Here is a 24,388-nt window from a genome sequence, read left to right as displayed (position 1 = left end):
ATAAACATTATATTTTTTGCACCATGCTGACACGTCATCTTGGGCTTCCAGGTTAGCGTGGCCAGCACTGTGAGGCCCTGGCAGAGGATCAAGGGCGGTTGGGGAAGGCGCTGTGGGGGGAGAGGAGGGAAAAAACTTAACTTTGCATAACTGAACTGGGCCCAAAATTGGATCTAGTGAAGCCATAAATATCTAGCAAAAAAAAGCCCTACAGCTGATACACCTTGTCTAAACAACAAGCATCAGGCAGTGGCAAATGCCCTCTTTTGCCAGAACAACCTGCATTCCCCGTGGAGGGCTCATCAGCACATCTGTACTAGCAAGCCTCTCCGAGCGTACACAAGCCTAAAAGAGTCACAGGGATACACCTCCAGCCCAAGCTTTTCAAAACGCCTTCCACCAAATTTATTTTTTATTAGGGGTCACTGATCGTGATTGCATAATGAAAAGCACAAGGGGAATACATACTTGGAAATGCCAATTTGTAAGACAAGGAAAAAACAGCTGCTTGTAATGGCAGGCATGGACGGATGCACAGGGGAGACTGCCCTAATACCAGTTTGGTTTGGTTTTGTCTGGTTGCTTTTCAAAACAGTATACTTACTATTCCACCTAGGAAACTGGTGTCACTTACCTATGAAATTTGTAACCCTTTACTACAGCGAGCATTCATAGACACAAGCATCCAAGCAGAATAGGCTGATTAAAATAGGCAGAACACAATTAAAAATATTTGAGTGGCAACTAAACAACTGCTGCTTTTAATCATGGGTGTTTATATCTGTGCAAGTGGGTGTAAAATTCTTCTGTTATTAAGGCAAAGCAGTGAGGAACTAACCCTGTGGCTCACACTGCAACGGCAATCACATTATCCTGTCTCCCATCCTTGGTCTCCACTATGACTACAAGAGCCAATACCGGCAATAAATCAATAACTCTACTCTTCACATCTGGGTGTTTGTTTTTAAATCAGGATCATACAGAAGCCCTCACATATCTATAGCAAACACTGGAAGGAGAACTCAGTAACTGATATTATCCAGGCCCTTGCAAAGCAGATGCAAACCAGCAATGTTTCTTGCCGTTCTTTCCTTAACTGGGCTGGTGCTTTATCCACTCCATCTACGACTATTTAGACTGCAGGCTCTTCAGGCCAGGGACCACCTACTGTGTGCGTGTTTCTACAGTCTCCGGAACAAGGCTTCCATTTTTGCTGGTTCTCCCTAGGCTAGACCATAATAAATATGATTATTTTAACAATAACACACATTAATAATTGTTAATGCATTGCTTGAATTTTCCTTTGAAATGCAATCTGTGCTCTCCTCCCTCTCAGCAGTTTAATCGCTGGCTGAACTTTTCTCAGTTAACCGAAAGTGCCATAGGTAAGATTTTTTCCATTATCAGCACTTTTAATCTTTGAGTAATTTAAAGCAAATACATCTTTCTCTGTGATTGCAAATGAGCCCAACTGTTGGGGGTTTTCTTGTGGTTTTTTGTTTCTGTTTTAGTTTGGGTTCCCCCCCCCCCTTTCTGAACTTTTAAGTTATTTTCTAACAGCAACCTGTCCTGGCAGCAGTAGCGCAGACATGACATAACACTGGGTATTAATGGCTACCTAGCCCTGACTGTCAGCTCTCTCCTCTCACTTTTGATGAGTAAATCTCCATTTCGATGAGTGCTCTCAGACCCTCTCGTGCCTACCAAACTCATTGCGCTCCCGGGCTGGACCAAAGTCGTGGCCCTATATAAGACAACCAGCTCCTTTCAAAGCCCGTGTCTTCCTCAACTCAGAAATGGGGCTCTACCTCGTTTAAGTGCACCGGGCTGTCTGCTCTTTCATAGGCATCTTCAAGTTCCTGGGGCTGTGGGAGGCCGCACCATTCTCAGCTTTCCAGCACGTCACTGCCGGGAGCGGGTCCATGCCGGCAGCACTGAAAAGCCTGTGGGGGCGTTGGGGGGGCGCCGGGGAACAGCTGCCTGCTGCAGAGCGATCACCTTTCTGGGCGGGCGTCCACTGGCCAGAAAGATCCGTGTAAATGTTATGAACTTCGCTGGCACGCTGAGGAAAGGAGAGTCAACCAACGCCACCCTGGCCCTGAAAATAACCCCGCTCCCAGGGCTGCTGGTTGGCGTCTGGCTCCTGCATGCCTGCGAAAGAGCACAGCGGTGTCACAGGGCTGGCCGGGTCCGTCCACGCTTTCCCGCCGGGGCTGCGCTTGCAGTGCACGAGGCCCTGCCGTGCCCGTCTGTGCCAGCGGCCAGCTGTATGCTGTAAGGAGAAAAGTCCAGTCCCCTCAAGGAGAAAAAAAATCTAGCATTTCATCTGGCTGTTTAGGTTTTAAGGAACTACCTTCCTCACACAAAGAATTCCTCTCATCTTACTCCACATCAAACACGATTATTTATAGGAGTGGTGTGTATGACAGAGGGACCGAGGGGCCCCATCACGGACCAAAACCCCACTGTGCTAAGCACTGTACAAATACAGAGCAAAGAGATGATCCTGTCCCCAAAGAGCTCACATCTAAGCATAAAATGGAAAAATTTAATTATTGACAGATTAATGACAATGTCAGAGCAACCATTCCTATTGTGTCTCGTGCAGGAAAGCAGCACAGGGCTCTTATAATTAGCTAAGGATAGCTAATCTGATGTGAAAATTGAACAGTTAAAATTAAGGACTCACCCCCATGGTAATATTATATTAAAAATGGTGAGTGTGATATGAGTACACAGAAACATTTTAAACAGACCATGCAGACGGGTAACTCCCAGGGAAGAGGCCAACAGATGGATTTCTTTTGTGAACTTCATAAAAACATGCAACATTCGCGTCCTTAGAACTGGTGTTTTTAAATAACATCTGTGGATTTTCCTCTTTCAGCCCAGCTTACTGATCTAGTTTTAATACTAATGCTACAAAAATAAATAAGTCACTGACAGGCTATGGTTGGGCTTTTTTTTTTTTTTGCATATTAGTGCTACCTTACATATATTTGTGAAAAGAAGACTTCCTCAAATTAGTGCTTCTTTTGCTTGATCATCTATAATTCAGTTATTAAAGATTGGCCAAACAGTGCTAACCTTCCTGAGTCACATAGCTTTCATAATTACAAGAAGTTAGTACAGAAAAGGTCATAAGTATTTGTTCTGCATGTACAAATTGCATCCACACAGAGCTTGCAACAGCCTAAGGACAATTTCACACTACTCTCGTTCAGTCTCACAGTTGCCATCCGAGATGGAGAAGCCTTTTGATATTCAATACAATATTTGACAGTGTCGGCACTTAGATGATATCTAAGTATATGTCAAGAAACACAACTAGAAGGAGCTTGAGGAAAAAAGATCTTACATCCTCATGTGGTGTAAATAAGCACGCACTCATGCATACCAGTGAAAATCATGCTGATTTACATGATGTGAGCATCTGGCTCTTTTCCAAGGGTAAGGACTTACCGCCCAAGGGCAAGAAACAGCCCATGACGTTATTTCACGTGGGCACATGATTTTCCCTGCATTATTACTGGGTAACTCCCACGTGGCTTCTCCCACCCTCAGGAAGGAAAGATTCTGACCTCGACTTCAGATGAAATTATTCAGACCGAAATTACCTTGGCCATAAAATGTTCAGGCCCCCAGCTAGGGCCCAAAGCGCTACCGTTGTACCATCAATGTCTAACTTGAGCATTAGGACTTCTGAATTTTCACACATTTATTGTGACCACTCTTGCTATTTACTCCTGTTGTATGATCACCAGGATACACACAGTCTTTAGGTCTAATCCTGCAGTCCTGACATTAAAAAACACCCAACCACCCAAAATTCAGTTTCAATAGTGCATTAAGCCCTTCATTACAGACTTGTAAAAGGTGTCTAAAACCAAACATCACAGCAGCAAGCAAACTCTTTTGTACTGAAATGCAAAATATACACATTTTCAGTAGTTTAATAAAAACAAGGCAATCATTCCAAAGTGCTTGCTGATCTATAGGATAAAATGAGTGTCCTAAATATGAGAAGAGCGAGCTTGGCATTAACTAAAAACATGTGACAGAACACATATGGGGCAATTCTACTTCTCTAAAAATTAAGATTTGTCAAATTTTGAAATGACAGCCATTGGTATTTAAAGAAATCTATTTATGGCTTATGCACGGCTTTAAGAAACTTCCCAAGGTGAAGGAGAAACTGTTCCAGATTTCAAATAGTTAATGTATTATACCAGAAAATGCTTATTTTTTATGTTTTTCATTGACACACACTGATATACATTATGTCATTTGAAAAAATGGCAGCTTTGTCTGTATTTAATAACTACAAGGCGTGGGCAAGAAACAGCTAAAGCATAAAACCCTAAGGACAAGGCTTCATTGTGAGCATTAAATAATTATTACAATGCAAAATTAGTCAGAGTAGTATCTCTGTTTTACTTCAAGCAATGTGAGGTCTGATCCAGAGCTGAATTTACTGTCAACTCTAGTTACGATGGCATTTCACACTGTATTTTTTTGCTTATAACTAAAGGGGCAAAATCCATTTTATTTTTTAACCAACCAGTTTCATTTATTAAATCCAGTTTCTGATAATAATTAGTTTTAGACTTTAAACTTGCCCTAGTTTTATTTGTAGGTGTATCTGAATTTGTTTCTTCTTATGTAAAAAGCTCTTTACCATAAGAAATTGACTATGCAGGGGAGAAACAGTAGGGTTTCTGTCTGTCCTCCCCCAAAAGCAACAAATAGATATTATTAGGAATTTTGAAATTAATAATTTTGAGAGGAAAATAATGTTCTTTTAACTACCATTATAATTTTTACACAATAGTAGATGCAACATAGGGTCTTGCAGCTGGCACTATACTTTCAAATAATGCCTATATTCAAATTCAGTCAGCTTCTATATTTGCCAAAAGAAATCTGGTACATAAATTCTCCTTGGTAGAGGAACTTTGGAAATGCTTCATAAAAAATGCTGCATTAAACTGAATGTTAGCATTAAGAAACCTGTTACATACCTATCTGATTATTATTTATATTGAGTAGCACCCTCCATTTCAAATCCAAGAGCAGAACCTCGCTGTGCTAGATAAAAAAATGAATAAATAAATTAATAAATAGACTGCAGCAGGTCCAACTGACAGGGCCAGCAGGGCTAATTGCCCCCCTACTTCTGCCACGGCTATAGAACAAAAAAGCCCACACCCAAAAACAAGGCAAAAAAAATCCTGTGGGGGTCTGTCATGTGTGGCCCACCATCCAAAGCCTATACTGAAGGGTCTTCCCCTCCCACAGCACAGGTCTTTTCCTTGAGAAGAGGAAACGCTTTTTTTTCCTGGAGCGTATGCAGATCCAAACCGACGACAGCTGAAATATATGTCATTCTAATGGGTTCTGTCATAACTGGGCAAAACACAGCAATGTTAGAAAGCATTTATCAAAGATATGACAGGGCTTTCAAATTATGCTGCCTTTCAACCCACTGCTTAATAAAAATGTGCGAAGTGATAGAACACTTTACCTCGTCAACATCACTAGCAGCAATAGACTTATTTTCTTTGGGAGCAGCTATGCAAGAGTAACTTGACTGAACTTCAGAGTCATAATTATAGGAACTACAGTTGAGGGATTAAAAAAGTCCCCACCTGTGCGACAAAGTAATTATATAAACCTATTATCTTTAAAACAAACATTTCAGCTGTAATAAAGTTGCTTGCTTTCCTTTCCCAAGATGAGCAAAAATTCCCTTGTTCACTTCAGTCCTTCGGCAGCTCCCACGAAAGGGGAGTCTGGCCTGAGCAAGGGCTGCGGCACGGGCTCCTGATGCCTCCACTGCACTGCTGCCATTTGAAAGGCAATTCAGCTGAATAGACTTGGATGGTAAACTCGCTCGAGCTTTCTACTCTACTCAGTGTTTCTTACATGCTACCTTAATGCAAATAACAGTAAAGAATATATTACTGAATGTTTTCAAAAGCTTGCTATGAGGACCACCCCTTACGCCCTCAGAAGTCAAGAGAAGTTTTTGCATTGATTCGAGTGGGGTCAGGAGGAGTCGGAGAAGCTCATGTCCCACTGAAGACACTGATGAGTTTCCACTAATCTCAGCTACAAAAACAAGCCCTCATCTTGTGTCATACTTCAAGCACGCACCAAACCGCTCAGTTTTTACACATACACAAGAAACCTCCTTCAAAGTCCACAGATATCAGTGAAACCAGGAGCTCACCAACAGTGTTTAATTTTGATAGACTACAGTTCAGCAAAGTGTGCAAGAACATGTCTAGCATTAATTGCTTGGAAGTTTTCTGGCTGGCTCTTGGGATGTGAAGTGTCCTCAGCTACAACCCTGTACGTAGCAGTTATTTGTAAAGCTCTGGTTACTGAGGTGGCACAGCAACTCACTGTGAGCATCTCTGACAGGCAGGTCCTTTTTAGTTCTTGCCTGTTTATGGATTTAGAGGTCTAGATTTAAGAAATCAGTTTTGTATATTTTGCCTTTTGGGTCTGAATCTGGCTGTTACCACAAATATTCACTGTGACTTAAAGTGTTAAGAAATACATAAAAAAAAATCTGTTTATATCTTATTTTTTATATACGAAGGACTCCACTGCTTACAAATACACTTACATTTCCTTACCTAGTAACTTTGTGCATTATGGACATCTTTCCCTCTGTCTGTTTAGTGCCAACCTAGAGTCAAGAACCCTAACACTCAATTTCCATTGCTTAAGCTCCAAATGCTTTACATTTCTCTCACGGCCATTTCACTCCCTGCCTTCTACTTACAGCACAGAAACAGAGCCAAAATCTAAATTCACCTCAGTTTCTGAAATTTCCTCCTCCGGTTCCCCATTTCTTTATTTCTACAGTGGATTTTTTCCAGTTTGTTCTTATGTTCCACACCTGACAAAGCAGCCATTCCTGTTTAACCTGCCCCGACTGCTTCTATTAAAGCCCTGCCATCCAAACTCTGCAAGCCTTTGCCCTCACTGCTCCTCACTGGTTACAAGTGAGAGATGTGACCCATCAGCTGCGCAGGGCTTTCTGCAGGCACCTGTGTTACCTTGCTGCAGGCACTGATGTACCCAGCTGCCCAGCGTGGATGTTCCTCCACGGAAAGAGGTGACCTCCCTGCCACCATGGGTATGCCAGGAAGCTGAAGAAGACAGCATTGTTCTGAAGGGGCAAAATATTCCCTTTGAATGAATACCCTTTCAGAAAACCGTCACGAAGCCTAAAATCCCACTGATGACCTAGAAATCTGTGAAGCTGCCCATGCTGTGGAGAACTGAACTCAGGTACTTAAACAGATACCAGAATTACAAGTTTTAACTGGACTGGTACTAAACGATATACAGCCTTGCTCTGTTTCTACACATAGGCTTCAATTTCCCACTAAGTGGGGCACCAGTGCAGGAAACCCAGACACAAAAACTATGTCTCTCCCTGAGCTTTCATTTCTCCCTGCGAGTACCAGCCCCTCCTGTCCCAGGCTCACCACACTCACAGACCTGGCGATTCACTTTTTGTTTCACCACACCACCGGACTTCAGCCTCCACCACAGTCTTGGTATCTTAGATTATGAATCAAGAGGGCAATGCTGTAAAATAAACTCACCTGTCGCATGTCTCTTCCTTGCTGATTTCTCCCAGAGCTCCTAATAAAATCTATTACGTTAAAACACACACAAAGTGGTCAGGCGCATACAGACACACATACACGCACACCCCTATTTATTAGGCATAGTGGCTTTATATTTAAGGTAGTATATCAGAGCCCTGAACAGAATTTTTAACTGATACATTAAACAATTATTCCTTTGGCAAGAAATGCATTTGAGCCTCCATTTTCAACAAGTTACTGACTTTGTATGGGTTCTCCAGGGATATTCAGACTAAACCATGCATGGCACAGGTGTTCAGCCCCAGCTGACTGAAGGGAGCTCCGGCAGAGCAGCAGCTACCCAGACAACAGGACCACCGGGCAAATTGTGCAGAGCAGGCTGGGCTTCTCATGTATGCAGCACCCTCATATCCACAACCCTAATTTGGAGGGAATGCCATTAAAAATAACCCGTGACCTCAGTTCAACCTTCTATGGCCACACAGTTTTGCCCGAGAGTGGTCTTTTACTTATATTCAATACATGAAATAAAATAACCACCCTGCCAATTTTCAGTACAACGTGAAATCCTGGCTTGTGACATCCCAAAATGGAACAGTAAGAATATATGCAAAAAAATCCTTGTCAGCACTCTCCTGACTGTAGTGGCTTTAGGCCAGATTTTTCATGATGCAATTTCCCAGAAGAGCTGGTTTTTAGGCCAGAATCTCACCTCATCTGTGCTGAAGAAACTCCACTGGAGCTGCACGGGTAAATCTGGCTTTTTATGTGTAACCTGCTATCACATTTTTGTCCAGAGAATTTTGTTCTGTATTTTAGCATCATTCTTCTTAACAACCTGCAAGACAATTTTCTTCAAAGCAAGCTCTTATTAGGCTTTATATCTATGACCTTAGGTTTATAGTTAATCTACACAAGCTTAGAAATCAAGTTTTGCCTGTGGTAGCCAGCCCATCAATTCATTCGATTGTCCAGTACAACTTCCAATTCTCACAAGCAATTTGACAATTGCGAGTATTTTGCACTGCATGTTATGAAGTCTAGTGCTGCAAAAGTAATAAGACCTGGAATTACACACAGCATTGCAAGTCTACTCATTTAACCATGAATTTTCAGGTAATTTAGATGTTTCAATAACAGGCATACTATAGGCCAACCTGTCATACTACTCTTATCACAAAAATGTCATGTGCCTGTCTCCTAGCTTGCACACATGCCGACTCTCATCGAACCTTCCCTAATTCATAGGATACATAAGCAAAATACATTATTTTTGATGGATGGTTTCATAAATAGCAGAGCCCTTCAGCTGCTAAATAGCGCTCTCGAGTCATTCACTAAGGTTTGTAATTCATTAATAGGGGATATATGAATCTTCCTTGATGGGAAAGACAGAAGAAACCTGGGTCAACTTGGCCCGCTAGAGGCACAGAGTTGGACCCTGCTCCCGGAGACTTCTGTCACGAGCGGGCAAGGAGAGGGGTGTCCTGCCTTTCCCCCTCGGTCCCGCATGAGAAAGGCCCCTTGCTTGGCTACCCTGGAGTCAAACACCAGCACAGGCTGGAAAGCTACTGCCCGCGGCCACCCACTCTAACCCTTTGTCAGGGGTTAGGAGACTTGTCACCAGCTCATGACGAGCGTACTGGCCGCAGCAGGTCTTGCGCATGTCCGCTGCTGAGAAAATAACTTCCCAAAGGTAAAGGTGGTCCACGAGGCGGGAGGGGGCAGCGGTTGCAGGAATGGCTGGGGCATGAGTCACCGTGGCAGGGCAGCAAGCCCCTGCTCCTGCTGGGAACTAGGGAGGATACGCCTCGCCCCAGCTGCCGGGACAGGGTGCCCAGGTACCCATGGCAGGACCAGGACTCCTGGTGGCAATGATGCTGCAGGTGGCGGCATCATAAATAAAATAAATCATAACAGATCATAAATCACATGATTTATGGAACGTGAAGAATCTATGAAATGTCATGTGATTATATGAAATCATAAAATAAATCATAAATAGAAAGAAAAAATTTAAAAGGCAGCCACGCAGCTCCAGCAGACCAGAGAGCAGTCTGGCCTGGCCGCACCCACACAGTGATGGCTGGCTGTCCCACATCACCAGACACGATTTCTCTCCCACTTTCTCCTCCTTCACCTACTGGCTAAATCACCGCATGCCCCGGTGGGTGGGTGCAGAGACAGGCTGCCCGTGCATAGCTCAGCACCCGCCCTAGAAATGTGACTTCACAACTGTTTGCATGGCCCAAGTTTAGCAACCTGTAACAATATCTCAAATCCCTCTCACTGCTGTATTTAAAGTTAGCTTTATTTCTTACTGCTTTTATTTCTGCAGTTAATCTGCAGCTTGGAGCCAGTGAACTCTGAAGCCTTACAATATGCTATAGTATGGGGTTAACCTGCAGTATCTTCTTAAATTACAGGGATGGTTTAATTCAAAGAAAAATGAGCAGGTACAGAAAAGCCAGTCTGAAAGTAGATTGTAAACACTGTGTTGCTCTCAGCAAGTTCAATTCACTTCCAATTCTGATCTGTTATTTTTATAGATTTAATGAATCTGTCAGGTTGATACCATGCAATGGGATAAGTGAGCAGTCAGCTTTGTTGTTCAGGCTTTGTTTTCATGTTTCCAATTAAAAATAAAAAAACCCAAGCAATTAATGGGAAACATTAAAATGTAAGAATGCAACAGCTTTTAAACATATGGGAGCTTTCATCTGAGCAAGAATTTTCCCTGGAAGAGATTGAGGTGAGCTCACAACTTTCAATCAAAGATCTCTCTATTTCTAAAAAAACTTAGTTGAGGTTGGTTAAGGTTATCACATAATAGGTGAATTTACACAACTTTATAGACTGGCTTTACTAGAATGAATTATTGATGTCTTACTTTCATAAGTGAATGACTTGCAAAAACCACCATACAGTACGTTTCACTGCTGCAAGCTCTGCAGACTTGATGCAGCTCTGGGAAAGCGAGCTGAATTCTTTCTCTGAATTGCACATCAATGAAAACACGACCGTAAAGGATACAGTTACTTTGGAAATGGATCAGTCTTGAAAATGTTAAGAACAATTTCTATACCTGAACCCCATTGATAATTTATGTGGCATTATAACTGTTTTTCCTTTTTTCAGAAGTTTTTCTCTTCCCCACTAATTGACAGAAGCTGAACATCTATTTCAGTGGAGCTCTGCCAGTTTATACAGGCTGAGGATGTAGCCCATATTTTTAAAAAGGGAGGTCCTTTCCACTGTTTTGCCATCTGCCAAGCTCTACTTCAAGCTAATTAAATAACGTCAAGTTCTAGCAGGCGTTTTCAGGCCATTAGAGTTTTCCATTTCTGGACCCCTACAGGTATGTAGCAAGTCTGGCTTCAGGAGAACTGAGCCATAGATTCAAAGGTGCTGACAATGCTAAACGCCTTTTTAAAAGTTGGAAAATATCCTGACAATTTGGACACTCTCTGTGGTTTCCATCCAAAGTGAGTTTGTGTAAGATCTGTGAATGTGAGCAAACAGTCTTACACACTTGGGGTTACTGGGGGATTGCCTTCAAGTATCTGTTGTTTCAACTGCGTCAGTCACTAGGTCAGATAGCACAGGAAACAAGCCTGTGTAATGCCCCGTGGTAGACTGAAGGGTGCAGACAGCTTGCTCCTGATAAACAGTGAGGCTATTTATCACGTTGAATTGTTCCCCCCTTCAGCAGTCCTCGCATTGCCAACCTTGCCTACCCTTTGGTCCAGCACCTCCACAAGTTGCTTTAACCAATGCCTCTTCCCGCCCCGAGCCCTCCAGCTTCTTCACAGTGCCCTATAGCTGCAACGCTGGCTGCAGGGATGAGCAGCAGCAACTGCCCACTGGGAAAAAGAAAAGCATTTTATTTACCTTCTACTTTACAGTAACAAATGTAACAAACATCAAATGTCTCGGAGATACCTAAATGAACAGTTACTCCATGTAACCATGGATTTCCTATCATTTTTAGCATTTTCTTTCTCTCTCTGCTATTCATATGATAAACCCACTTACGTTACTGGTCTTAAAACAGACTGTAAACAGCCGGAGCAGAGATTGTCTCATCTCGTGTGCACAAGACCTACTACAATGGAGCCTTTATCCTGCCTGCAGACTTTCAGCACTGCTATAATTCAAATAGTACTAATAATGATAGTGAACGTGAAATAGTATGAGCGAGACATTAACATGAACAGAGAATAACTCTCTATCAACCAGAAGCTCTACAGAAATAATGGAGTACACCAGCAATACTGGCAGGGTTTGCGTGCATCCTGCTTTTTATCCTGAAAGAGCCCAAAACACCTTCTCAAATCTATGGAAAGACTGTTTCAAACACATCATATTGAATGAAGCCTTTTTATCAAGATGCAGCAGCCCCACGTGCCATTTGGGGCTAAAAAGTAAAATGGCCTTTGCCAGCTGAAACTGTCACTGGAACAGGGAAGGGAGACCACTGCGTACTGGTATGGCTGAACGACAAGCTCTGGCTTCTGGTCTGCGAGAATTACCCCAGTCTAAATCAGCCTCTCATCCATTGTGCTGCCCACTAAGAAAAAAATAAAACAAAACCCCAACAAACCAAGCATTAATAAGCAAAATGTCCAGCAAACAAGAAAACGGTACTTCTCACATAGCCTCTCATGCCAGGAGCATCCTGGTTTCAGGCCAGACATAAGTGTCAGACCAAGACACCAGTAAGATTTCACTGTCATTTCAATGACATGCTTATACCTTCAAGTAAGCCGCTATAGAGGTGTGTGCATATGTGGACACACCTCTGTATAAACTTCAAACATGATTTAAGTATGTCAGCCTATACCAACAAAGTCGTATTAGTACAAATCCGTGCCTATTGTAACTGTCTGAGTCATATGAGTACATGGCAGATATTTTAACACCACTTTAATGGCTAATACAAATAAGCCTAAATCTCCAGCGTACTTTGATTTATATGACCACAATAGCTCTTCTCCTTCCCTTCCTAATTAATTTATCATATGGAACCAACACTCACACGTTTCCTTTGAAACTATGTTAATGTAAAGGAAAATGAATAGGACTACAGCGTTCAACACAGCTGACCAGTGTACAGGAACGTCCTCTTAATGAACAAGATGGAGCTGCCTGAAACAGCCTGGGTTTGGAGGGAGGCAAGTTTCCTCACGGACCTGCATGAAGGTCTGTGCCTGCGAGGCTCACAGGCTTGGAAGTGTGTTACGGGCAAGGGAACATCGCGTGGGGTAGGCTGCAAGACGCTGTAAAAAAGGCCCAGAAGTAAAGCAGTATTTTAAAATGCACCATATTCCTGGCAAGTCACATGCTTTAAAACTGGATGTAAATCATTGCAAACTTCAACTTTTGTTTCCACAGAACTTTTTAAATGTTTTTGCTTTCACACACAGGGCCCTGTTCAGCATCTTGCTGCCATGGTGTTTTTCTATCTTGACAATTCACTTCCGTGAGCAGGCATGCAGCCAACTCAAATGAGACTCAACGCAGTGAAAAGCCCTTCAGGTAAACAGTGTGATAAGCTAAACTGCAAAAACGAGACAATGTTTTTGGACTATGAGGCAGTTGCTATGGAGACGGTTGCTAATTAACTGCATTCAGCCAAGAGAACAAAGGGTTTAAGGGCAGACAGGACTCTGTATCTTAGAGTGAGCAATGCCTAACGTCTTATGCAATCTGCACATCTCTCATATCTGGAATACCTGAGCCTTTGCTTAGGTTGCAAAATACCTCAAGAAATGACAACAGGGTGGTTTATTCCTTTAAATTTGAACTAATTTTTAGGTAATTAATGAACTATCAGTATTTAAAAAACAAACAAAATCCATACTTAGAAGTCACAGGTATCATGAATCAATGCATCAAGTCAGGACTGTATTAAACGTTGAAATGATTTACGTTCATTCAGAGTTACTGCTTTCACAGCTAATAAAAATGCCATTGAAAAAATCACTTCTAAGACAATATAATGTACCTAATCTATTATTCTCTCTTGCACCTTAAAAATTATTAGCTTACAATGCTTGGAAAGCTTAGAATAATTAATTCTTGAATTCCTTCCTAAATGAAGTTCTTAGAAATATACCTTGGACCTAAATACTGTATTTACATTAAAATGGGCTATTCTGAACACACATTGAATTACATTATTTTAAAGGGCTTATCTTTTGGGATAGCTATGTATTATGATTCTTTACTATTTCTATAATGCACTTTAGGCCTACAGTACTCTAGAAAAAACAACTTGTCAGAAGTGACATAAATCCCAGAGCTGCATAGGTCCAGCTTATGGAGTCCCCGTGTGTTACTGGGGAAACTGCCCACGCGCACAGCAGCCCCCTGCAAACCCAAAGGGCCAGGGTGTTCGCCAAGACCCAACGAGCCTCGCCGGTGGGCGAGAGCTGCACAGGCTGTGCTGGGGCCAGACCAGGCACCTCCGTACAGTATATGGGCAGATCCTAACTCACTTTTCAGTCGAAGACTTCAAAAGTTGACCTCTTTTCCTAAGTGAAAGCTGAGAAAACCAATAAAGAGCCAGTTGCTTATTAGAAAGCCCCTTCCATTAGAGATGAAAAGCCAATGGATAAACGTCTGTGCTAACTCAAGATTTCTTTAGGTCTGGATAAATAAGGCAACATTTTTCCTTTTTAAGTCATTAAATACATGATTTAAATAAAAACAAAACAGGGTGGGTTTTTTTAATGATTTAGATACTGTTAGGATTTAAAGGGTCACAGTCAATTTTGAAGTTAAGTCCTTACTAAGGGGAACGGGATGAGTTCACACCTCATATGAGGGTATTACTTCAGCAAAGCTTGCTGCACACTGAACAAGCAGTATATTAATTTACTACATGAAGGCCTAAGGTTTGGGTTTTTTTTGACATTTTAAATTATGAGGCATCTGCAAACAGATCCTAAATCTGAATTGTACATGGATTTTCCACACCAGCCAATTCAGATTGCCCCTAGACATCCCTTCCAGCATTAATCACTCACCCACACTACTGTAGTTCATATTTCTTTTACAGAAACAGAGGTCTGCAAGATTCTTAAACTCTTGCCTAGAAAATAGAAATTATTACTTATGTGGCAAACTAAGTTTTAAACATAAGGGACCCAATTCTGCCTTCAGTTACACTGCCATAAATCTTTAACAACTCCATTAGATTTATAACAGTGTAACTGAGGAGGAAATTGAGCCCAAGATATTTTCTAAATCGGTAATTAAATAGCAGAATTTTAGCTTGGCACAGAGTAAAGACCTCTTAGATTACGTCTTTGGATAAGGCTACATACTTTTTTGTTCCTTGAATAATGATGTTATGAACAAATTAAATCATCTTATTTTCACCAGCCTCTATATTACTCTTTGGAAGGACCACATCATCCCATGGAGCATCAACATGGGGCTAAATATTGCCTCACTTTCCCATCCACTTTCTCTCTTCTCCGTATAAACGTTACTCTTTATAGCCGTCCATTATTTGTACACGGTATATAGCACCTCAAGGACCTTTTCTTGTTTGTTTTCAAGGAACTGCTATATTAAACAAATGTCTAATAATAATAAAATGGCATTTAGCCAACTCCCTTGTTAGAGGTGCAAGGCATCCTGTGGTCACATTATGCAGAGGCTGTACTTTCCAGAAGATGCAGCCTGCTCTCCCAGAGCACAGGATGTGGTGCAGGAAACATGGTTTTGCCACAGTAGCCCTAAGGTCCCCAAGGGTCACTGGATAAACTGTGAAAGGGGCCCCTTCAGCATTAAAGCATAGATGGCACTGGGGGGAAAAGGGCTCAATTCCCAGCTCTGCTATAAAACTCTCGGTGACATCGGACAAGTTTTTTAATCTCGCTAGACTTTTCTTCATTGGGGTAAAGGCAGCTTGTAAAACTTCCCGTCTCGTAATTTTAATAGAAGTGGGTTTTTTTCATGGCTATTTTACCTCATTTTTATCTTTGCTCGGTATTGCCAGTTCTAATGCATCTTTCTATTATTTCCCACTTTGCTAACCTCATATGCCAGAGTCCACACCGTCCCCACCAGCTCTGTACATCACACTCGCAGAGGTCAGTGGGAGGCTGTGGCTTGGGACAACTACTACCAAATGGGGGCTGAGAGAGACCAATAGCCTTTGGGGCGGCCAGGCCAGGCCAAAGGTTTTTCTGAACTGTCCCACCCGCTAATGACACTCCTCTGGCAACCCAGCTATATAGCTCCAGTAGTCTTTTTTCACTGCATCGCAGGATGGAAAATTCTGTGGGTGGCTCCTCCGTACGCTATTCCTTACAGTAATTCCCCTCAGCATTTTCACAGCCTCTGGTGATTAGACCTCCTACAGCTAAAAATACACCATGCAGTCTAAATATGTAACAGACAATATATGCCTGCGTACCTCACCTATCTAAATATATGCCTACATACCTGTCTAATAACTACTACGAATATGAATCATAATAGTTCTTTGCAGATAGCTCTCACAGTAGGTTGCATTCAGTTGCCAAAGCGAAGAAGGAAGGTCCCAGCCAAGAGGTAGCCAATTTGTTGTGTGTAGACCTCCTTGCTGAGGTCTCTTAAATACATTTTAATTGGCTGGAAGGGAACACATTATATTCACACACACACACACTTGCAACATATATGTGTGTGCATATTATGTATGTAGCTATTAGTAAGCACTTATTTCACCATTAATTGTACTAAAAGGTTTATTGCTGACAGTCTATCCAAGGAAGAACTAAACAAATGAAAATGCAGTTCTTGTTCAAAGAATTAAACGCTGAAGTTACCAGTTCACATGAAGGCACCTGTTAAAATAATTCAAAGACTACATTCACTATGGAAAATTATTTTATTACTTATCTACAGTTGTCAACAATACCCATAAACAACAGTAAGCCTGCTGTCCCCGACCACCTGGAATTGGAACCATTTGGGTTAACATTTTCTTTTTCCCAATGTCTAAGGTAGTAGTGTTACCTGTTAGTTTAGGGGTAAAACTGATGCTGAATCCAAGTGGCTGAAGACGCTTTTTTCATCTGTGTTCCCTACTCACTTGCATTGCTAGCATGACATAAAAGGCAATTTAAACTATGATTTCTATTTAAGTAATGCTTTTCTCTTCCATGCTAACCAAACAACAGTTGATGTTAAGGTGTAAGTAAGCAAAAGTGAAGCAGCTTCAGGCAAATAAGCTTGAAATGTTTTAGCTTTGCTGCAATGATTACGCATGCTGAAAAAGCATTTCGTTCCTTATCTGCAAATGTCGTATAATCTACCTCACCTGCTTCCACAAAGATTACTGGAATATGCTCCCTAACACCCCCAGGCATATATTCTGTGCTTCTGTCCCCAAAACTATCAGACATCAAGTCTGATACTGTTGCCTACAGACAAACCAAGATTCAGCCCAAGCCAAATCCATTGCTGCCTGTTGGGTCCCCTGTCTATCCCCTCCAAGGAGGGCAACCAAACAAGGAATTGGGTTGATGATCTGATCTTTTTTGGTGGCTCATACACATGGTAACCTCTGGCAAGCTTACTGCCCCCTTACAAAGGCAGGCCAGATTTTCTGCTAACTTTAATTCTGTGCCAAGTTCCTAAATTCTATCAGGTTGTGTGGGTGCAAGACAACCTGATCTCTGGATTTGTCTTTTTTTTTTTTTTTTTAAACAAAACAGAAAGGAGATCTCAATAAAAGCATGAAATCTGCCTACATCCAGGAAAATCCTCAGGAGGCTTGACCTAGTTGGGGATGGCTGTTGTAGGAAGGCAGTAATTAAGCAGTTGCGACAGTGATGCTGACTTCTCACACCAGAGAATGCACGTGTTGACCACAGTTTCTATTAACAGTGCTTATTTGAGTCCTCTGTAGGTAAAATTGTAATGGTGTTTGACTGACATCCCCGCAACTCCCACGGTGTACAATGCTTTCTCAGGGTTTCAATTTCCTCGTGAATTTGGGATGCATTGTTGTCCCTTTTAAAATAGGTCTAACAAGCCATGCTACTTCCCTATGTTTAAAAGAGCATTCATGAGATAGAATTAGCACATTTATGTTCATGTTTCTCCTCCTTTCCCAATTCATATTATTTTTGCTTACATAAACATGTCCTTTAATCATCCAATGTAAAAATTTTAGTATGCCTAGAACAAAACCAGAAAAGGTTCAGAAGAGCCTTTTTCTATTAGCTAAACCATTACTTCTACTGAAAGTCTGTAAACTGTTAATCCATTAGTGTCCAATTCCTTAAACTATACGGTCAGACTAAAATCATCTGGAAGCCCAGACTCTGAAGTGTCTCTCTCTGATGTTCCAGACCAAGTGCCGCACATTAAATTGTTTGTAGGATAGGAAAATATTCATACAATGGTATGACTACAACTTCTCAAGGGCATCATAAAAAAAAAAAATCCTGCATGCATCTGTGAGGAAATCCCTGTAAGACACAGTTAAGATACATATTAATTTTGAATAGCATGGCCCTCAGGGAATTGTGTAAGACTCATGTCACAACAACCACAGCATTTACTCTCCAACAGTTAGCCCGGGCTCACTCCTGTGAGGTGTGGGGTGGGATATAAGCCTACTTCTCGGGAGACTGCACGTCCCCAGAAAACCAAAGATGCTGTAAAAAGTTCTTTGTGCTGCCACTGCTCCTTGTTCCCTGTGTGATTTGTGATTACACCCACACTGAGCAAATCCACTAGGGGAGAGGGGGAACATTAGCATGAAGTTTCCCTCCCGATGTGGTTCAGATGCCTGGCTTTCACCACTCATCTCACTGGCCCCAGCTCTGCCTGGCTTGAACAGACGGCTAGGAGTCTCTGATTCATGCAGCTCTGGGATGCTGGTGCAAGCCAGCATGGTGATGGTGCTGACTGTGGTGGTGCTGCTGCTGCTGCTGGCGGTGAAGGGGTCAATTTTTTGATCAATTTTTTTCTGTTACTGGTCATGTAAGATGCTCTCGGCACTGTCCAAGTCTCTCTCTTTATAACACAATGGTTTCTATGTTTTCTTACCTCTTCTGCTTCCTTAAGGATGCCCAGAACAGGGGTGTCTAACATGAATATAACTCACCTTCCACATCCCCACATAAGCATTTTGCTAGGGATGTGGGTCAATGGGCTGCTCCTATGATTGTGTGAGATAATTCAGCTTGTATTTGAAGCTGGTAAAAAAGGAGACACTTCTACTATAATCTCACACTGGTCTCTCTCATGAAGAGGAATACTTGTCTAACTCAAGTTGCCCCCAGGTTGTCTGAACCAGAAGGTGTTCACCCTGACATGCTTCTAGGAGGGATCCCAGTTCTGCCAAGGAATGAGATCAAATAAATGAGTACATTTTCTTTTATGCTATCTACATGCGGGATTTTCAATTATCTTGAGCTCTCAGTACTGTGCAACCAACTAACACACTACATCAGCCTGATCAAGGCTGTTTTTACTACCTCCTAGCATGACAACCCTATTTCTTAAGGCTGCAAAACTATGCCTTCTGCAATTACAGTGTCACAAGCTCAACATGTGAAATCAGTGCTGGAAGAAAAATGAGCTAATATAAATCATACTAGACAATCACCTAAACGTATCCTGGATGTTCTAGTGAGGTTGCATCACTTCAGTGCTCTCATGCTAACATGCGTCATTTCTAAACAAGGGTTTTCCTAAAGGAACAATGTCATAAAGGAAAAACATCCTCTTACTTTGTTTAGTATAGCCGTTTGAATAGGACTAGCCACTAAATGACTCTTGAGTGGTCAAATGCCTAATCTGAACCTGCCCTTGTAGCTTCCACTTAGTTCCAGGCAAGAACTAATGTTGCTAGTAACTCCTCTATACAAGGGTACCTACTAAACACTGGAAGACTTGGGCAGCTGTCATACAGTTTACTTGACATTGTTTCCCATGAACAGGCTATAAACAACTTTCTGCGAGTTCTTCTTTATATGGATGACTGAAGAGAACATACTTAGTAGAGAGAGGACAAAAACCAAAGTGCTAAAAAGCACTTCCAAAGGATGTCCTGCTCTTTTTGATGCATAATTTTTCAGCAAAACTTTCTAGTATAACTTCCCATTTCCTTTGGAATACCTCATTCTCCTGATCCAACACAGCCAAATGGAGTACTTGATCGCTGTGCCATGTATAACCTTGCACAACATTACTCACACTTTCAGATGTGGTGCTTCCCACAGCCTGCTCTCTTCTGCCTGCTCCCCAGCTAGGAGCTGATACCCTTATCACGCACAGCTTTTACAGCCCCACTTAGATTTTCCCTTGAGGATGGCAGCTTACAGCAAAGGGGGGGGGGGAAGATTCTCTGTCTCGTGAAGACTCTGCCATTTTATCCCAAACCATTGACAATTTTCTCTTGAAAGCCCAAATAGAAAGATTAAACCCTGTTCCCCCACATTTCAGAAATCCTCAACAAGCCCAAGACCCTGTATTTCTAATGACAGCAGTGACTATTGATCAGCTCACAAAATCAGACTGCCTTCTTGCAAGCACAGCATGCTGATGTTGCAAGAACATCACCAGATTGCAAAAATGTTTATAGGCAGATTTGTTCATAATCTGAGTAATTTAAGTAGTAACTTTTCAAACAGACACTGTATCTTTGGACCTTCCTTTTCTTCACTTTTAACTGATTGCTCAGCACACGCTTGTAGCCTGCCTTCATGCATGCACTGTACCATGACGTAATACAGTGAGCAATCACAGGATTGCAAGAATGTTTCTAGACAGATTTGTTTACAATCTAAGAAACTCAAATAGTAACTTTCATAATAGGAGTCCTATCTCCAGTGCATTTTGTGTATGTTGCTGTGAGACCAAAAAGAAAAAAATAAAAAAAAAAATACAAGAGTGTATCTTTGTACAATGATTGCAATAACAGATGAACAAACATGCAACCTGATACTTCACATCTGGTATTTCATCACTCCAAATACCTTATTCGCATTCAAATATATTTAATACTGTGGAAATTTTATAAGGTAGTGATGTCTTTATAGAGGCAGTAACTTGCATGGAACTTTTAAAATTAAAAGCAATAGTAAAAATAATTTGTAACATGTTACTGTATTCTTCATAAAGCTAGTTACCTCACAGTTTCCTAATAGAAACCCAGAAAGACACCTAATAATAGCAGTTAGCTACAGAATCACACAAGCCTACAGAATAGGATTTCTTTTGCCGATGTACTAGTTCAAAGTTCAATTTTAATATTCAATTTATACAAGGTGCTTTGGAAACGAAGGTTATTATTATTATTCAGCATGCAAAAATTCTATCATCTGAGCAGATATTTTTATGAAAGTATCATTTTCCCTTTACTGTCATGGTAATGCAGGCCAAGAGATTTTAGGCATGACCTAATAAACATACACAACAGTTCTGAAAGGCTGCTATGCACCTTCTCACGTTAATTAGTACTCATTCTCTGTAAAACAACTAAACATGCTACAAAACTTCCTTTTTAAATATTCATTAATACACTCTTAAGTAGTTTTGTTGCAGAGATTAATACCTCCGATGCAAATCACAATGACTAATTTCATTCATAATTGAAGAGCTGTTTACAGGTCTCAAAAATTAAGATCAAACTATTTTCTTGTCTTAAAGGCAAAAGCCACCTTTGCTACCTTGAGGCTAAGTTAACAATGCTGATAGTAACATGTCTGTAGGAGTTATTACACTTGCTAGCAACTTACGTTACTTTGGCATTGTCCCTACAGCTGCGCTAAAGCTACGTCTCGCTATAGCTAAATTTAAAAAAAAAAGAAAAAAAAGAAAAAAAAAAAGAAAAAAAAAGATGAAAACATGCACGCAGGGCCAAATCCATTCCCGTGGTAACTCCAGTGACTTCAGTGTTACACCAGGCATAAAAGTAGGGCTGCATTTCACAGCAGCTTTCATTCTTGTAATCTTTTCCAAAACACTCTCCCAGGAGCAAAGACAAGCACAGGCAAATATCCTGCCAATAAGTGAGTTCACAGGAATTGCTACAAGTGACTATACTGTCAGCAGTAAAAGACCAACAATTGGAACAAAGTACAAATACAGGACAGCCAATGCCCTCTAATGGGCTAGAGTTTTACTATGTGCTGGATAAACAAGGACACAGAAATTCATCAGAATTGATCTCAGAGTGGAGGCAAATTATAGGGTGTCCCACTTTGTACTAGTGGATGATATTTGTGTTTTATCAATACTTCTTTTGAAACGGTACAGATGAAAAAAATTCTTACCAATACCTTGCAAAACAAATGAAAACTGGTCTAAGAGTCGAGTCTTTCCTCCATGGGCTACGCTCAGCTGCTTCCACAAAGAGCTTGAGCATCAATTTATAGATGTGTTCCTCTATCCTCCTTCAAACTTCCGTATTTATTCCCTCCTCACCTTTTTTTAATTTTATTTACTACTAGTCAATGCTGTACTAGGAGCAAAACCAAAACTTTGAGACCATCACAGCCACACAAGCACATGCACACAGGAAGGGGGAAAAAGAGTGACGGATAGCGCTTTCCTGCGGAAACCTTATAGCTGGTCCCTTGGCCTTACAGCGCACTCCCTTTCTCTCAAGAATTTCCAAACTACGGTTCATGGAATTTGCCCCTCTGAACCAAAACAAGCATCTTTGCTTCTTACACAATCATTTCCTATAAATTTAAAAACAAGAGTTTCATTAAGTTTTTATTTCGTTTTCTGAGGGTTTCTTCAAGGAGCCATAACACTGTACTGGTGGCAGGGTCAGTGGCAGCCTGAACTGCTCCTGCTCTTGCACAGGTCACGACTTTGTCCTTACAGCCCGAGGATGCCCCAGGGCGGAAAAAAAAGTCAAGACATCCCCTTCCCCCTCTCCAGCCACAGAGCCCTGCAACCCTCTTCTGTGGGGGTAGAATCGAAAGTCTTTTGTTCTTGTCGTCCTCTGGTGCCATAAGTTACTTTTTTGGGAAGGCAAGGGGAGAGGAAAAGGCCCTCCCCTTCCCCTCCCTCCTGCATCCAAGATCACAGCTGTAGAGGAACAGCTGAAGCGATTCAGGCTGCCCGGAGAGGTCACAGATGTCCCTCGGTACCGCTGGGGTGGCTCTGCCAGCGCGAGCCATGCTGCTGCTACCCAGGTGGCACTGTGGGCAGGCACCCCTCGGCCACCCACCCCACACGCCCCCACGCATTTCAAGCCTCCCAGTCATGCTCGAGCAATCCTCCAGGTCCCGCCGAGCCAACCGCCCAGAAGCCTGTACACAGCCCTCTTAGAAACACCACTTTTAAGGACGATTTTAGACCACCATAAAGAACAGTGAAGAAACTCTGGCTTCTGCTTACATGAATGTCGCAAAACTCTCATTAAATCAAAGGCAGAGACTTAAAATATTTCTTCAAGCAAAATCTCTGCTCTTCTCAAAGTCTCTCTCCGAAGATAAAAAACTACAATTGCTTAACTTAATCCACACAGAGTGATCATTATATTTGCCTCTGTAAAGATCATATTTGTTCTAGTGCCCATATCTAAAGGTAATTTCAGTTAGAAAATGAAATGGTGCTCTCTTGACCTTTTGTCTTACATGTTTCATGAATTACTGACACATTACAATATCCCCCAACACTATGGAAGCTTAGAGATACTGCAATGTCTCTCTTGTAAGTGAAATAAACTTGGTATGCCACTAAAAGGCATTAAATTATTTTCATTATGCCACACAGAATCTAAAACACTTACACTGTTTTGATTTCAAAATCCTTGGAGAACAATTATGCTCTCAGGGCCATAAGACTCTATTAGAAAGTCCTCAGAAACCTAGCATGGTTTCAATAAATCCTCAAATGCTACAAAGCAGTTACTCAGCTTGAAGAATGAAAACATGAGTTCATCCACTGCAAAGTCAGGATGTAAATTCTGCTCATACAGCACCCTGCACTTCCTAACACATTTTTTTTCTTCCCAATCAGGGCAACGCTTTAAGTCAAGTTTTCAGCATCAGACACGCATACCTCCTTTTTTCACTGAAAATAAACAATGCTTGATTTAGGATGAACATAAATACATGAGATGCGCATATATGCTTATGGCATTACTGGCTAGCAGGATTAATCAGCAATTAGATATGCATAAATAGTTTTCTACGTATATAATTTAACAAATGTTAACATTCAGGATTAGAGAACCATTAAATTAAATCAGTGATTGTCAAAATGAATGGATAAATATGTTAATTTCTTTAATTTATACAACGGCAACACCAAAAATCGGATTTCAGGGGTGATTACTGTGGTTGTAGGGATCCTGATTTAAAAAAATGCAGCCACCCTTATTTTAGCTGATGAGGCTGTTCAAGCCTAAGTAGAGCTTTTGAGCATAAATACACAATAAGCTTGTTTGTATATACATGCTTACGTCCTCCTAGGAAGAGCGCAACCTTCTAATTAGGCAAATCATCTCCCCTTTCCAAAGGAAAATAACAACACCGAAATGCAATCAAAATAGGGGCAAACGGGCGAGGAGGACAAGAGAAATTATACGCCCCTGCGCAGGGAGAGAGGGGAGGGGGGGAAGAGAGAGGGAAAAAAGCAAACACCCAGGCAGGAAACCGGGGCCCGGCAACTTTCTGCCAGGGCAGCTGAGATGCTTCATCACAACTCTCTTTTTCCAGACGCGACGTTTCGAGTGGCCGCCAGGGTCACATGGCAGCTGCGAAGGGAGGCCGGGGGGGGGG

General features: G+C 41.7%; 1 protein-coding gene across 3 annotated transcripts in view; it reads right to left on the bottom strand.

Annotated features, from left to right (window-relative positions):
• Positions 1 to 24,388, bottom strand: part of TEAD1 (TEA domain transcription factor 1) — a 158,364-nt gene that overhangs the window by 77,416 nt on the left and 56,560 nt on the right. The gene's annotated exons all lie outside the window — the stretch shown is intronic.

The sequence above is a fragment of the Aptenodytes forsteri genome, unplaced genomic scaffold (genome assembly GCF_000699145.1).
Source record: "Aptenodytes forsteri isolate BGI_AS27 unplaced genomic scaffold, ASM69914v1 Scaffold8, whole genome shotgun sequence".
NCBI classification, from domain to species: Eukaryota; Metazoa; Chordata; class Aves; order Sphenisciformes; family Spheniscidae; genus Aptenodytes; species Aptenodytes forsteri.
Note: the sequence above shows the minus strand (reverse complement) of the source record. Positions and strands in the feature narration are given on the sequence as shown.